This window comes from Quercus lobata, chromosome 7 (assembly GCF_001633185.2).
Source record: "Quercus lobata isolate SW786 chromosome 7, ValleyOak3.0 Primary Assembly, whole genome shotgun sequence".
Classification (NCBI taxonomy): Eukaryota; Viridiplantae; Streptophyta; class Magnoliopsida; order Fagales; family Fagaceae; genus Quercus; species Quercus lobata.
In genome coordinates, this window is record NC_044910.1 from 36,453,312 (window position 1) to 36,466,630 (window position 13,319).

Below are 13,319 nucleotides of genomic sequence, written 5' to 3' on the forward strand. Positions count from 1 at the left end.
AAGACCATTAAAAAGCTCTGAAAACCCTAATTTTAACTTATAAATACTCACTTTATGTCTTCGATCAAAATCCTAGTACATCTTTTTGCCTCTTATCTTTTCTAAAACTCTAGTTCATCTTTTCTAAACTCCCACACAGACCTGAGCACGTTTTTTAATTATTAAAAGAACTTCTCTTTAGTTAGTTCTAAGATAGAAACTTGTTCTTTAATTAGTTTTACAAAAACATTTTCAAAATCATTTGTTCTTAAGTTGTGATTACTAACTATTGATGTGTTTTTCAATTATCTTTGTCTTCTCAATCTAATTTTTGTGTTGTAAGCATTGAGTGGTCATTTAAAAAAACTCTAAACTCATAATCTTAAGCAAGGTGAATGTTCTTTAAATGAACCACTTCTTTGCTTAACATGGTTCACATGAGTTATTGATATAGTTTCTTTAGTTATTATATTTTATTTGCTTGTTGATTTTAATTATGTTTGATATGTTTTAATTTGATTTTAGGTTGTTTATAATATGTTTATAATTTTTTTTTTTGATTTTATTCAATTCTTATATTATATCGACATATTCTTTGTTTTGATTTTAGTTTGATTATTCACATGTGTTTTGTTTGATTTCTATTATATTTATTTGATGCATATTAATCTAAACCATGATGTAGTTGATCATATTTATTGTTAGGGTTTCTCATGTTTCTTTATTTATTTGTTTGATTAAACCTATAAATATGTGATTTTTCTGGATTTTGTGTTACACGCGCGTGCATCATCGAGTATGCGAGTGCATGGTTTCGACCATGTATATGCATAGTTGAGTATGCGTATGCACCTTGAACTTGAATTAGGGAAAAAAGAAAATCTTATTTTTATTATTTTAATAATTTTTCACATGTTATTAAATTCTGTTTGACTTGATTTAGGTTAATTAATTGTGTTTAATTATTTTTCATGTTTGTTTGAGTCTTTTGCCATATTTGGTTTATTTAATATTTTTTCCTCGTGAGTTTTATTTAATTGTTATCTTTTCTTTTTTTTTTTTAAATTTATTTTTGTTTGATTGTGTTTTATACGTTTCATTTATATTGTGATGTGATCTTTAACATGTTGTGTGTGTTATTTTATTTAAGTGCATGATGTATGTTTAGGTTAAGGGTTATGGCTCTCTTAATAATTTCTTTATCTAAACTAGCGTTTAACCCGCGCAATGCACAAGATCATTTTATGAATTAGAAAACCATCAACTTAATATATTTCACTTGATGCAGGTGTCCTTCTAAAAGACAGACATAACCTGGCATCAACACATGATCTAGAAAAAATGTTAATTGAAATCCCATAAGTTATAACTAATTGGTTCAAGGTTTTTTTAAAGGCTATGGGTTTGAGAGAATATAGTTATTGAAGTATGAAATAAGTAGAAGGGAAATTTGGTTAATAAAATCAATTTGTAAAGAAAAAAGCTTGCTAAAACATATGAGATAAGTAGAAGGGAAATCAACATCTAAAAATCTGTTGCAAAGTGTATAAGATATGTTAGTTATTGTGAGTTTTTAGACCCCTTAAAACACAATTGGATTAACTTAGTTAATTAGCCAAGTGATTACTTAGTCCAAATTTTAGATCTAAGTTAACACATAATCATATGATCATATCAATGTAAATTGCGGAATATAAAGAACACAAAGATATGATGACCCAGGAAACCAAACTGGTAAAAATCTGGGGAAGATTTAATCTAGCTATCCTCAAGGTAAACTTGAATCCACTTATGAAAGAATCGAAGTTTTACAATAGTGACTTAGACCACTAACATCTTATTGCTACCCACCAGTAGAAAACTTACTGACACGACCACGTGACAGCTCCGAGACCACGAACTCCTTCTTTCTTGGATTCTCCAACAAGTACAGGCACTCCTGCTTGTGTATCTTTAAGCTTTTATTGCAGTAACTGAATGATCATCAAGCTCTCAATGAAATCTCCTTCTTGATAATCCTAAGCATGTGTGAAGACAACCATCTCTCAGATCTCACAAGATATTCACATACACAGCAAATAGAGCCACCTAAAACGTGGTTAGGGTTTTCTTTTTTATACTCAGGGCAAAACATAAAACCCTACACGTTATATGGGCTTAGGGCTGAGTTGGAAAATTCTGCAGAAAAACGTTTTGCCCCAATTTCGATCGGTTGAGTCTAATTCTCGATTGATCGAGCCAGGCAGAATCATACTATAACTTCTGCAGCAACTCAATTCCAACTTTACATAAAACACATACACTTTGAGCAAGTCTAAACAAGACTATAAAACCTGTTTTGATCATGGTTTGCCAACAATACAAATTAGAGTTCTAATACATTAGTTCCTAGGGTACTTAGAACCTAACAAACTCCCCCTTTGGTAATCTGTGACAAAACACAAACTAAAATGCTCAAAGTTTACAAAGAAAAGCCCATTACACAAAAAATGTTCATTATAACAAATCCAACCTAACTACTATCTATCAGTTGCAAGTGTAGACAGCAGCACGACTGAATCAACTTGTATATTTCCTGAAACACTTAAACAAAACACATAAATGCATGTGTGGAAAATACAAGTAAAACACAACTAACTTCTTGATTTCACATAAAACAAAATAAAGACATATATCATGAATAACTCATAAACATAAATCAATAAGCAGTGAAAAACAAAAACAATGTATCTCCCTCTATCAAAAAATACATCAAGAGCCAAAAAATGTAAATACACAATGAAGCACCTAGATACAATCTAAATAACTCCACAAGCTCCAAATCATAAAAAACTCCCCCTAAAACAAAAATCTCCTCTACAAAGTACTCAAAAAATACTCCCCCTTTTTGTGACAGAATCCATCATCAAAAGGAGGTGGTGAAGGCGAACGACGAAGATGCTCCAGATTAGCTCTCAAAGCACGGATCTCATCTAGCATGTCCATTAAAAGTTGACCATGAGCCGCCTGAACGGTCATGACAGCCTCCAATGTACGTCGAATGTCAAAATCATTTGAAGTAAATGGTGGAGGAACAGCAGCAGCAGCAGCAGCATCAACAGGATCAGCATATGCCTTACCAGTAGTAGTACCTGTAGCAGAAGGAGGAAGGGGTGCGGTACCAGAAGGCTCAACCCTAAGGCGTTTAGAGCTCGGTCTCAATTGAGTAGCCCTCTGCCTAAGAAAGGTGGTACCTATGGGAGCTATAATATGAACAAACTTAGAAGCGGGGAAATCCTCTAACCCTAAATGTAATAAAATACGATGAATGAAAACCGGAAAGAAGAGAGCGTGACCAGTGGAGGCACTCCTATGAACTTCGTTCAAAGAACGAAGAAACAGATGAGGGAAACTAATAGGAGCATCCGTGGCAAGAGCGTACAAAAACACACATCGCTCAGTAGGATTGGTGTGAAGATGAGAGATAGGCCACAAAGAATGACAAGCTATCCTAAAGAAAAGATAATGAATCTTAGAGAGCTTAGTAGTGGTGATCCTAGGATCAGAACCCCATTTGATAGAAAACCCAGTGATGTATGACATGACGTCATCTAAGAGAGGAGACTCATCATAAGGGTAGACAGGGTCCTAGACCATGGGTACCCTAAGAGCAGCAACAGCCACTACCGAAGGGGTAATGGTGAACTCTGCACCTCGTATCCAACACTTAACTAGAGTGTTGGAATCATAGACGTGGATAGAGAGGTTCGAGTAGAACTCTCTAATCAGGGTAGCAGGAGGAGGATGGTCAATATCCAAAAGAGGCAACCAACCCCTACGCTCAAAATTAGCCCTAATGGCAGGATCAAGCTCATCTAACAACACTTGATGCTCAACCCAAATTTTTCTCTTAAGGTTTAGCTTCAAATACTTCTCTTCGTTTTTCAGGCTCAGAAACCTCTCACTATCAAAAGGTGGGTCAGAAGAAGTGGAGGCATCCCTATTGGCTCTAGTTTTCCTAGACATGGTGCTAAGGAAAGGACAAGGCACACAGAAAAGAACCAAAAGGAACAAAAAGAAAAACCAAGGGCAGACTGCAAGTCAGCACAAAAAAAGAAAAGAAATAACAATCTATATGATGCATGAATAGATAAATGTCATGATGCATGCTCTAATGCAGTGAGAATAGGTTCAATTTAGGTTCATTTACAAAATTGGCTTGAGCATAGAGTTTCTAACAAAAAAACCCCAAAATTTGAAAAACCACTTGTTCAATTTTTAGAAAATTGACTAATTGATCATTAAAAAAGATAGATAACACCAATTAATGATCAAATAAATCAATTCAACAAGCCAATTTCATCAAATTAGACCTAATTGAACAAAATCCCCAAATCGGGTAGATTCAGACCCTAGAATTTTCAATTTCTCACAATCCACCAAATTGATCAAATTAAACCATCAAGATCACTTATATAACAACATATAACAAAACCCATTGATCAATTTCAAGAAATATGGCTTGAATCAACAAAAATCCCAAAATCTAAAAGGTTTGAAAATTTCCCCAAAAAGCATGATTTAATGCATGAAAACATAAAATAAATGAAAAAGAAGGGGCAAAAGAGTCTTACCGGCCTTGTAGAAGGAAAACCTTGCAAAAATTTTGGAGGAAAACGACAAAAATCTTGCTTGGAGCCTTAGACCGATCGAATAGAGAGAGAAAGAGTTTGAAATTTTTTGAAAAAGTGTATGAACATGTGAGAAACTCAGTTTTTAAAAAACTCTCTATACAATTTTCGACTGATCGAAAATTAGATTCGATCGGTCAAAAATGCTTCGATTGATCCAACACCAATCGAGCACCGATTGAAACAGACAAAGACTCTTAGCAAAATTTAATTGCAATTTCGATCGATCGAAAAACAGGTTCGATTGGTCGAAATTCTGGAAAAATCAGTTTTTTGAAAAAACATAGCATTTTTATGCAGAAACTCCTCAAAGCATTGAATTTTATGAATAAGATGCATGAGTATAAGATGAAATGCTTTTCAAAAACACTTGTTTTGAACCTAGTTTTCCCAAAAAATAAGATTTTCAATCAAGACCCTTATATTTTCAAGCATCAAACATGTTTTGCAAAAACTCAAGGAATTTTCAAACTTGGTTGGCCAAACCAAAATCACACACAATAGCATGTACAAAGTTTAGCAAAGAGTAACTTGTGTAGTGTGTGCAACTAACAAAAACTTGAGATATATGTGAGGTGATATGAGAATAGAAATCAAGCACAGTTTCCACAAAATTCATCACATGAATTTGAAAGTGATTATCACCTAAAGAGTTACATCATATAACTCCCATATCTCCTAGAAAACAAGCTTGCAATCATGCATATATATATATATATATTTTAAATTTGCCTCATATTGTATGCACCAATTTTATTTAGAATAGAATTCATTATAGCCCAATAATGTACACACCAATTTTAATTATTTAAGCCGAGGCTACACCTTATGTTCTTTTTGTGCATGTGCTACACTTTCTTGAGCACAAAATCTTATGATATGCACTAAGGTGTTCATGATTGGCTAGTAAACAATGGTGAGATGGTTATTTATGCATTTCTTTTAGGATTTTTTAGTCCTTATATTCAAAAGCATGTGACTTCAAGATCAAGATCATGTGATTAAAAACTATAAATATCTTTCCCACACAACATGCACTACAAAGTTTCAACTAGTAAAGTGGAATAAATAAGACTTAGACCACTAACATCCTATTATTACCACATGTAGAACTTACTAACACGATCATGTGCAAACTCCGAATCCACAGACTCCTTCTCTATTAGGCCTTTGCAACACAAGCACCCATACTTGTGATAAAAAACACAAACTCTCCTGTTTATGACTCCAAGACCACCCTTGAAAGTTTAAATCATCAACACCTTTGATGATTAGAGAAGGCAGCAACTTCTACAACACCGGATCTTGAGATTCTTCAAAGAATAACACTGGTAGAAGATATAAGAGAGCTTTTTGGGTACAAAATCCTAGATACAAAAGAGGAACACTCTTCTCTCTCTGAAAAGCCTTATTAAAAACGTGCTTAGAGTTTCCTTTATATACTAGAAGAAGTAGATCCGAAACCCTAATTCTTTTTGGGCTTGAATTGCTGTTGGGCTGGACTTAAAATTCTGTAGACCTGTATTTCAATCGGTCGAGCTTGTCTTTCGATCGATCGAGCTTGTCTTTCGATCGGTTGAACTAGGTAGATTTTGAATTCTTCTTTCTGTAGCTTGTATGTTCTTGAATCTTAACTTGTATCACCTTGAGCATTGTCTAATAATACCTATAGACTCTAGGATCTATATCTAGACTAGTTTGTATTCACGATTTGCCAATTGTTCTAAACTTTTAGAACTTAACAATCTTCCCCTTTGGCAATTCGTGACAAAACCTACATACAATATGAAATGCTCAAATACAAGAACAACCCAATACAATAAAAATGCCCAAATACAACATAAATTCTAATCTAAGACTCCTAACCTAGAAGTTGCAAGAAGAGGTAGAAGGTCTTGATCAAAATGTACCTGTCTTTCCTGAAAACACTCAAAAGAACACATCACCGCATGTGTGGAAAGAAAGACATATAAACAATAATATGAAACACAATATAAAAACAAAAGTAAACTAACTCTCCTCGTAAGTTAGATACATCAAAAAATTTTATTGTCTCCCCCTTTCAAAAACAATTTCATCTCTCCCTAAACAAAACATTTTAAAAACCTTTTCCAAATTTCATCTATTTCTCCCATTTTTTGTCACGTATTGACAAAGACAACTCAAATAAAGAGTAAACAGAAAATATACGCAACAAAAGTTAAGAGAAAATAGAGAATTAAGGAAACAAATGAATCCAGCTTTATAGAGAATAGAGGCAACTCCCCCTATGAAGAGCAACAACTCCCTCTAAGAACAACAAAGGTTAAAAATTTTTTTCTCCCCCTATAAATATAGGAGAAACAAAACAAGTTTTGGGAAAAACAGTTTAGAGGAAACTTTAGGAGGTGGGGAAAATAAAGACACACAAACCAAACTTAAAAACTAAGTTGAGGATAAACATGAAGGAAAATATTCTCTTTTTCAATAAATGCAAACTTGACACTATATAACCCATAAACAGATAGTGTTTGAACTCAAATCAAGTAGAGAAAATATTTGAACAATTATTATCATCATATCTCAAAAAATATTTTCTTCAGTTCACATATAAAAAATATATACTAAAATGTACAGAACTCAAAAATTAATCAATCAATTTTTAAATCAAGTTGAGTACCCAATTTAGCAAAGTGTATGCATGTTATGTGTGAAAACAATGAGAGATATGACTGCAAAACTGCAAGATGGATACAGAGAACAATGCAATGCGTGTGAATCCTAAACATAAATGATGCATGAAAAAAAATTTTGGTCAAAAACTTAGAAACTGAAAATTTTTTAGTTTCGATTAGTCATGCATTGATTGAATACCAATTGAGTCAGGCTGAGAGCAATGATTAAAAATCAAGGGATTTTCTATCGGTCGAAAAACACATTCGATCGATCGAAATTCTGGAAATTTGAATTTTTTGAAAAATTGCAGAAGATTATGCGGAAACAACTCAACCCAAGTAATTTCATAAATGAAATGCATGTGAATGAGTTTAAATGTTTTTCAAAAACATGAGTTTTCAACTCAAAACTCAAAACAAAGATTTTTAATCATCAAAAACACAATTTTTGCCAACCATTAACCATATTTTGCATCAAACTCCATAGAAAACAGTCTTGGATGGCCACACTAGTTCACACACAATTTCATGTACTAAGTTTAGCAAAGAATAACTTGTGAAGTGTGTGCAACTAGTAACAGCATGAAATACATGTGGAGTAATATGTAGATAGTAATCAATCACAATTTCTACATTATTCATCAAATAAATTTGAAAGTGACTATCACCTAAAGAGTTACATCATATAACTCTCATATCTCCTAGAAAACGAGCTTGCAATCATGTATTTTTTTTATTTTTTATTTTTATTTTGCCTTATTGAATGCAGAAATTTTTTATTCCCCCTTTTTTCTATTTTATTTTAAGGCTACACCTTATTTTCTTTTTGTGCATGTGTTACACTTTCTCGAGTACAAAATCTTATGATATGCACTAAGATGTTCATGATTGGCTAGTAAACAGTGGTGAGATGATTATTTATGCATTTCTCTTAGGATTTTTTAGTTCTTAAAATCAAAAGCATGTGACTTCAAAATCAAGATCATGTGATCAAAAACTATAAACAACTTACTCCAACATGCACTACATAGCTAAAACTAGCAAAGTGCAGAAAAATAAGATCATCTAAACTAAACAAGGTACAAAAGTATGTTATGCAAAGATAATAGGCCAACCTCAATTACATATTCATGATGTGTAATACAAAAGAAATAAAAATCTTTTTGGTTTAAAAAAAAACTTTATGACCAAAACTAAAATCACATATTATGCTAAATAATTAAGAATGCAAATGCAATGCATGACAATGCTTAACTAAGTTATAAAGGGTACACAAACAAGAAATATCAATTTCTTAATTAACCCTTAAATACATGTACAAATTAGTACACACTCACACAATATCAGAAATAGCTTAGCACTTATATAGCACATACTATTTAAGTTTCTCCACAATGTCAAGCATGTTCTAAATCAAGAGAGATGTGAGAACATATGTGATTCACTTGTTAGGAACATATGTCACTACTTTATGTAATTGGCTAATCCTTTGACAAAATGCACTTTACTTGTATTTGGGTAGATCTAAGATGTGTTTAATACTTCAAGAAATTGTATTTCAAGTCTAGTATTAAAGCCATGAAGATTGGACCAAGAAACAAGTGAAGAAAATCTGTTCATTAAACTTGGACAGATAGCTCGACACCTGTGGATAGATAACTCGACAGCTTCTCGACGGATAGCTATCTATCGAGATTTAATGAATGAAGCTTGACAGATTCTCGATCGATCGAGGTATCTATCGAGGTTACGGGAATTCAGATTTCCAGATCTGAATTTCGGCCCAAGCTTATGTATTTGTGTAGGGTTTTTTTTCTCACAACTCTAGACATATATAAAGCTTATTTTAGAGGCCGTCACATAAGATAATACAAGGAGAACATATGCAAAAAGGTGACCGATGCCTTATTCTCTCTGAAAGAAGCTACTGCGTCTTTGCGCCTTAGGGTTTTGTAATCAAGTGCTTCTTGATCTTCATTGTTGATGAAGTGAAGAATTTTGCAGCCAACAATCTTCTTCTAGTTGGTGATTAAGTCGCGTACTGGGATCCGCGCAATTGGTTAGTCACGTACTGGGATTCGTGCATCAAAGGATGTCGTTCATATATTGAAGAGTTCAGATGTTCTGAAGCGGTAGAAGGTTTTTGCTGTGAGTTCATCTACGGAGATTGTAGAGTCTAGGGACAAAAGTTTTGTACTAGATCTGAAACTTCTCTTTTCTATAGTGAATTGCTTTTCGGGAAGGTTTCCCCTAGGTTCTTTATTGTGAAATTAGTTTGTTTCATTGATTTTCCTAGGTCATCATATCTTGTCTTATTTATTTTTCCACTGCATGATTTTGACATGATATTGATGTTTGTTTGTTTTAACAAGTTTTATTCATAATAAGTCTAATTAACAACTTGGGTTTAAAACTTGTTAATTCTATCAACCAGGGTCTAAATTTCCCAACAAGAGAGATATTATAACTCATGTAATCCTCAAAACAAATAAAACAAGACACAAAATAAAATATTTTTTTCTTTTTGAAATATTTCAATGTTTTTGGATTTTTGAATAATCAAAACAACCTAAGAAAATAAGACAACCAAAACCTGAAAGAAAATATGTCCACAAATAATTGAAAGAATTAAATCAGGAATAAGTAAGAAACACTCACCTTAGAGAATCTTTTCTCACCCATATAGCACGAGTCTTCGGCTTTAAAGGTGAAAATCCATGAGAAGCAGATTGTATTTGAGGGATTACACCAATCTTCTGAGAAAGACTAAAATCCTACAAATTCCTTTCACAAGCCTCAAAAAGATCAACTGAAACAATAGTGTTCTTTTTATTCAAAACATCACAATAAAAAAATAGTAAGACACTTAAAATTATCCATGATAATAGGGATCAAGGATCAATTCTAGGTATAATAATCTAAATCAAGAGCTAACCTGCTCTGATACCACTTGTTAGGTTTTAGATCCCTGTAAACTAGATTGTTTAACCTAATTAATTAACCAAGTGAATACTTATATTTATTATTCAGATCTGGGTTAAAACAATAAAGTCATATCATGTAAAGCAACGGAAAATAAAGAACACTATGATATGATCACCCAGGAAAACCAAACTGGTAAAAAACCTGGGAGGATTTAACCTAGTTATCCTAAAGGTAAAAAGTAAATCCACTATAGAGAATCGAAGTTTACAATAAGATTTAGACTACCAACATCATATAGCTATCACATGTAGAACTTACTAATACGACCATATGCAAGCTTCGAATCTGTGGTCTCCTTCTCTATTAGGCCTTTGCAACACAAACACCCACACTTGTGATAAAAAACACAAACTCTCTTGTTTTGTGACTCCAAGACCACCCTTGAAGGTTTAGATCATCAGCACCTTTGATGACTAGAGAAGGCAGCAACTTCTAAAACACTGGATCTTGAGATTCTTCAAGAAATAACACCGGTAGAAGATATGAGAGAACTTTTTGGGTACAAAATCCTAGATACAAAAGAGACATACTCTTCTCTCTTTGAAAAGCCTTATTAAAAACATGCTTAGGATTTCCTTTATATACTAGAAGAAGTAGATCTGAAACCCTAATCGTTTTTGGGCTTGAACTGCTGTTGGGTCAAACTTAAAATTTTGCAGACCCGTATTTCGATTGGTCAAGCCTGTCTTTTGATCGGTCGAACCAGGTAGATTTTGAATTCTTCTTTCTGCAACTTGTATGTTCTTGAATCTTGACTTGTGTCACCTTTGACTAATAATACCTATTGACTCTAGGATCTATATCTAGACTAGTTTGTGTTCACGATTTGCCAATTGTTCTAAATTTTTAGAACCTAACAAATAATTTCAGAAATGGGTAATGGAGAATGTTTACCTAGAAATTGTGATGAAGAACAACGATGATAATCAGAGAGAGCAACTGAGCAATAATAGAGAAGAAAGAAGCAAATATCGTGAAACTAATGAGGATAGAACCAAGGATTGATGATATATATATATATATGTGTGTGTGTGTGTGTGTGTGTGTGTGTGTGTGGGGGGGGGGGGGGGGAAGGGATAGACTAGTATTTTGATAAATAATATCTTGAAGTTGAGGCTAATTTGGGTTTTCAGCCAAAACAATTAGCGGCAACCCAATCTTCCATATCATGCAATGCTGAAAAAGCTCTAGAAAATTGCATTTTTGGAATCGCGAAAATCTGTGGAATTGAAAATGCAATCCCGCAGATATCGCCTAACCAAACGTATGCCCGAAATTGTGATTCACTAAACTACCGTTTTGAGCAATCTAAACGCCTAAACAAATGGGCTCTATGAAGGAAATTATTATTTTATAATAAGAATATATATGATTTTAAACAGTTAATATTAAGTTTGGTGACTTTGTAAGAAATGAAAGAAAATCAGTCTCAAAAGGTTTTGTAATATTATTCTGATAAGAAAAAGGAGAACAATTATTATCCTATGAAAAGTGTATAAATTATTATTATTAAGAATAGTATAAAATACTATGCAAGGAAAGATGTTCTTCTATCTAAATATCCATAAAATGAAATACTTTAATTTACATGAATCCTTCTTAAATTCTCGTGTAACTTATCCTTATTGAGCTGTGTAGCTCACCCCTTCCACTCTTTCAATCAATGGGTTTTATTCTAGAGCAGAGGGGGCCTTAGTCAAGTATTTGGGAGAAGTTGGTTTTAGTTTTAAAAGTATAAGCCCTATTTTGGCAGTTTGATGTTTAGCTCTGTAGTATGGTGCATGTATTTCAGGATATTATGATGGGAGTTGTATATTTTAGTGCAATTAGAGATGTATTATGTGAAAGTGTGGAATTTGAATAACTGGTGGATTCTGTTATTCCTTGAGTACAGTGTAGATGCTCTGAATATCAAGTGAGAAAAATTATATCAAGAAATTAAAGAGATAAGAATGAAAAGAAAGAGGAAAGCTTTTGTTAAAAAATTTAGTTGGTTCTTGTTAATATCAGGTTCAAGCTTGATATTAACATGCTGGTCATAGTCACAAATCTGGGTATCGGTTTTGGGTCGTGACACCCCCCTCCCCCAACAGCCCCACCTTGGCTTCGCCATTGACACTAAGGGTGTGCAGTGGTGTTCTTCCAATAAATTGAAACCTCTTGCATAAGTAACAAAAATATAGGTAGATAATAATATATATTTCCCTTTTTATTTTTTTTCCTGCTTCTGGCCACTGAGACTTCTTTCTCTCTAGGTTGTTTATCATGTTTAATTATTTCATTGGAGAATATCTTTTGTGCTGTTTTAACAAATGTAGATTGGATTGGTTGCCCTCACGATTGACATTCTTGCTATCTCATAGAACCGTGGTATTAGCAACGCATACGAATGAAACCCATACAAATTACATGATCCAAGAAGCCCATGATCCAAGAGATTCTCAGTGACTTACGTACAATATGATTAATATATATCCACCAACCAATGAAACATTCCTTATCTAAGGAATTCTATACACGTTCGTTCTGCGATTAAGATGTTAAAACAGACAACACCCCCCCCCCCCCCCCCCCCCCACTCTCTTCCCAAAAGAAAAGAAAAGAGGGAACTAAATAGTACTACCATATAGTTTGAGCATTTTTTTTACTTTCCTATAGCTTGAACTAATTGTAAAATATCCATTGTTGGTGGGGGTTTTTTGGAGTTATACGTAATAGAGTAGGGGGCTCGATGTTGATAGGGGAAATGGAGAAAATAGATGGAAGAGAAATAAATATTTCTGTTGTTTTATCTTCTAGGTCATTAACCATAGTATAAACAATGACACCTCATAGAGGTATATTAAACATGGCAAAATAGATTTTTTTTTTAGTTAAAAGATAGAAAATGACGAAATAGATTATTAAAAGGTCAAGAGTCTTGTACCTTAACTAGTACCTCTTGGTATTTTTCAAATCAACATTCAGGATTCAAAACTCCTAACTCTATTGATGTTATGATTAAAATATCAAAAATAGATTATTAAAACAA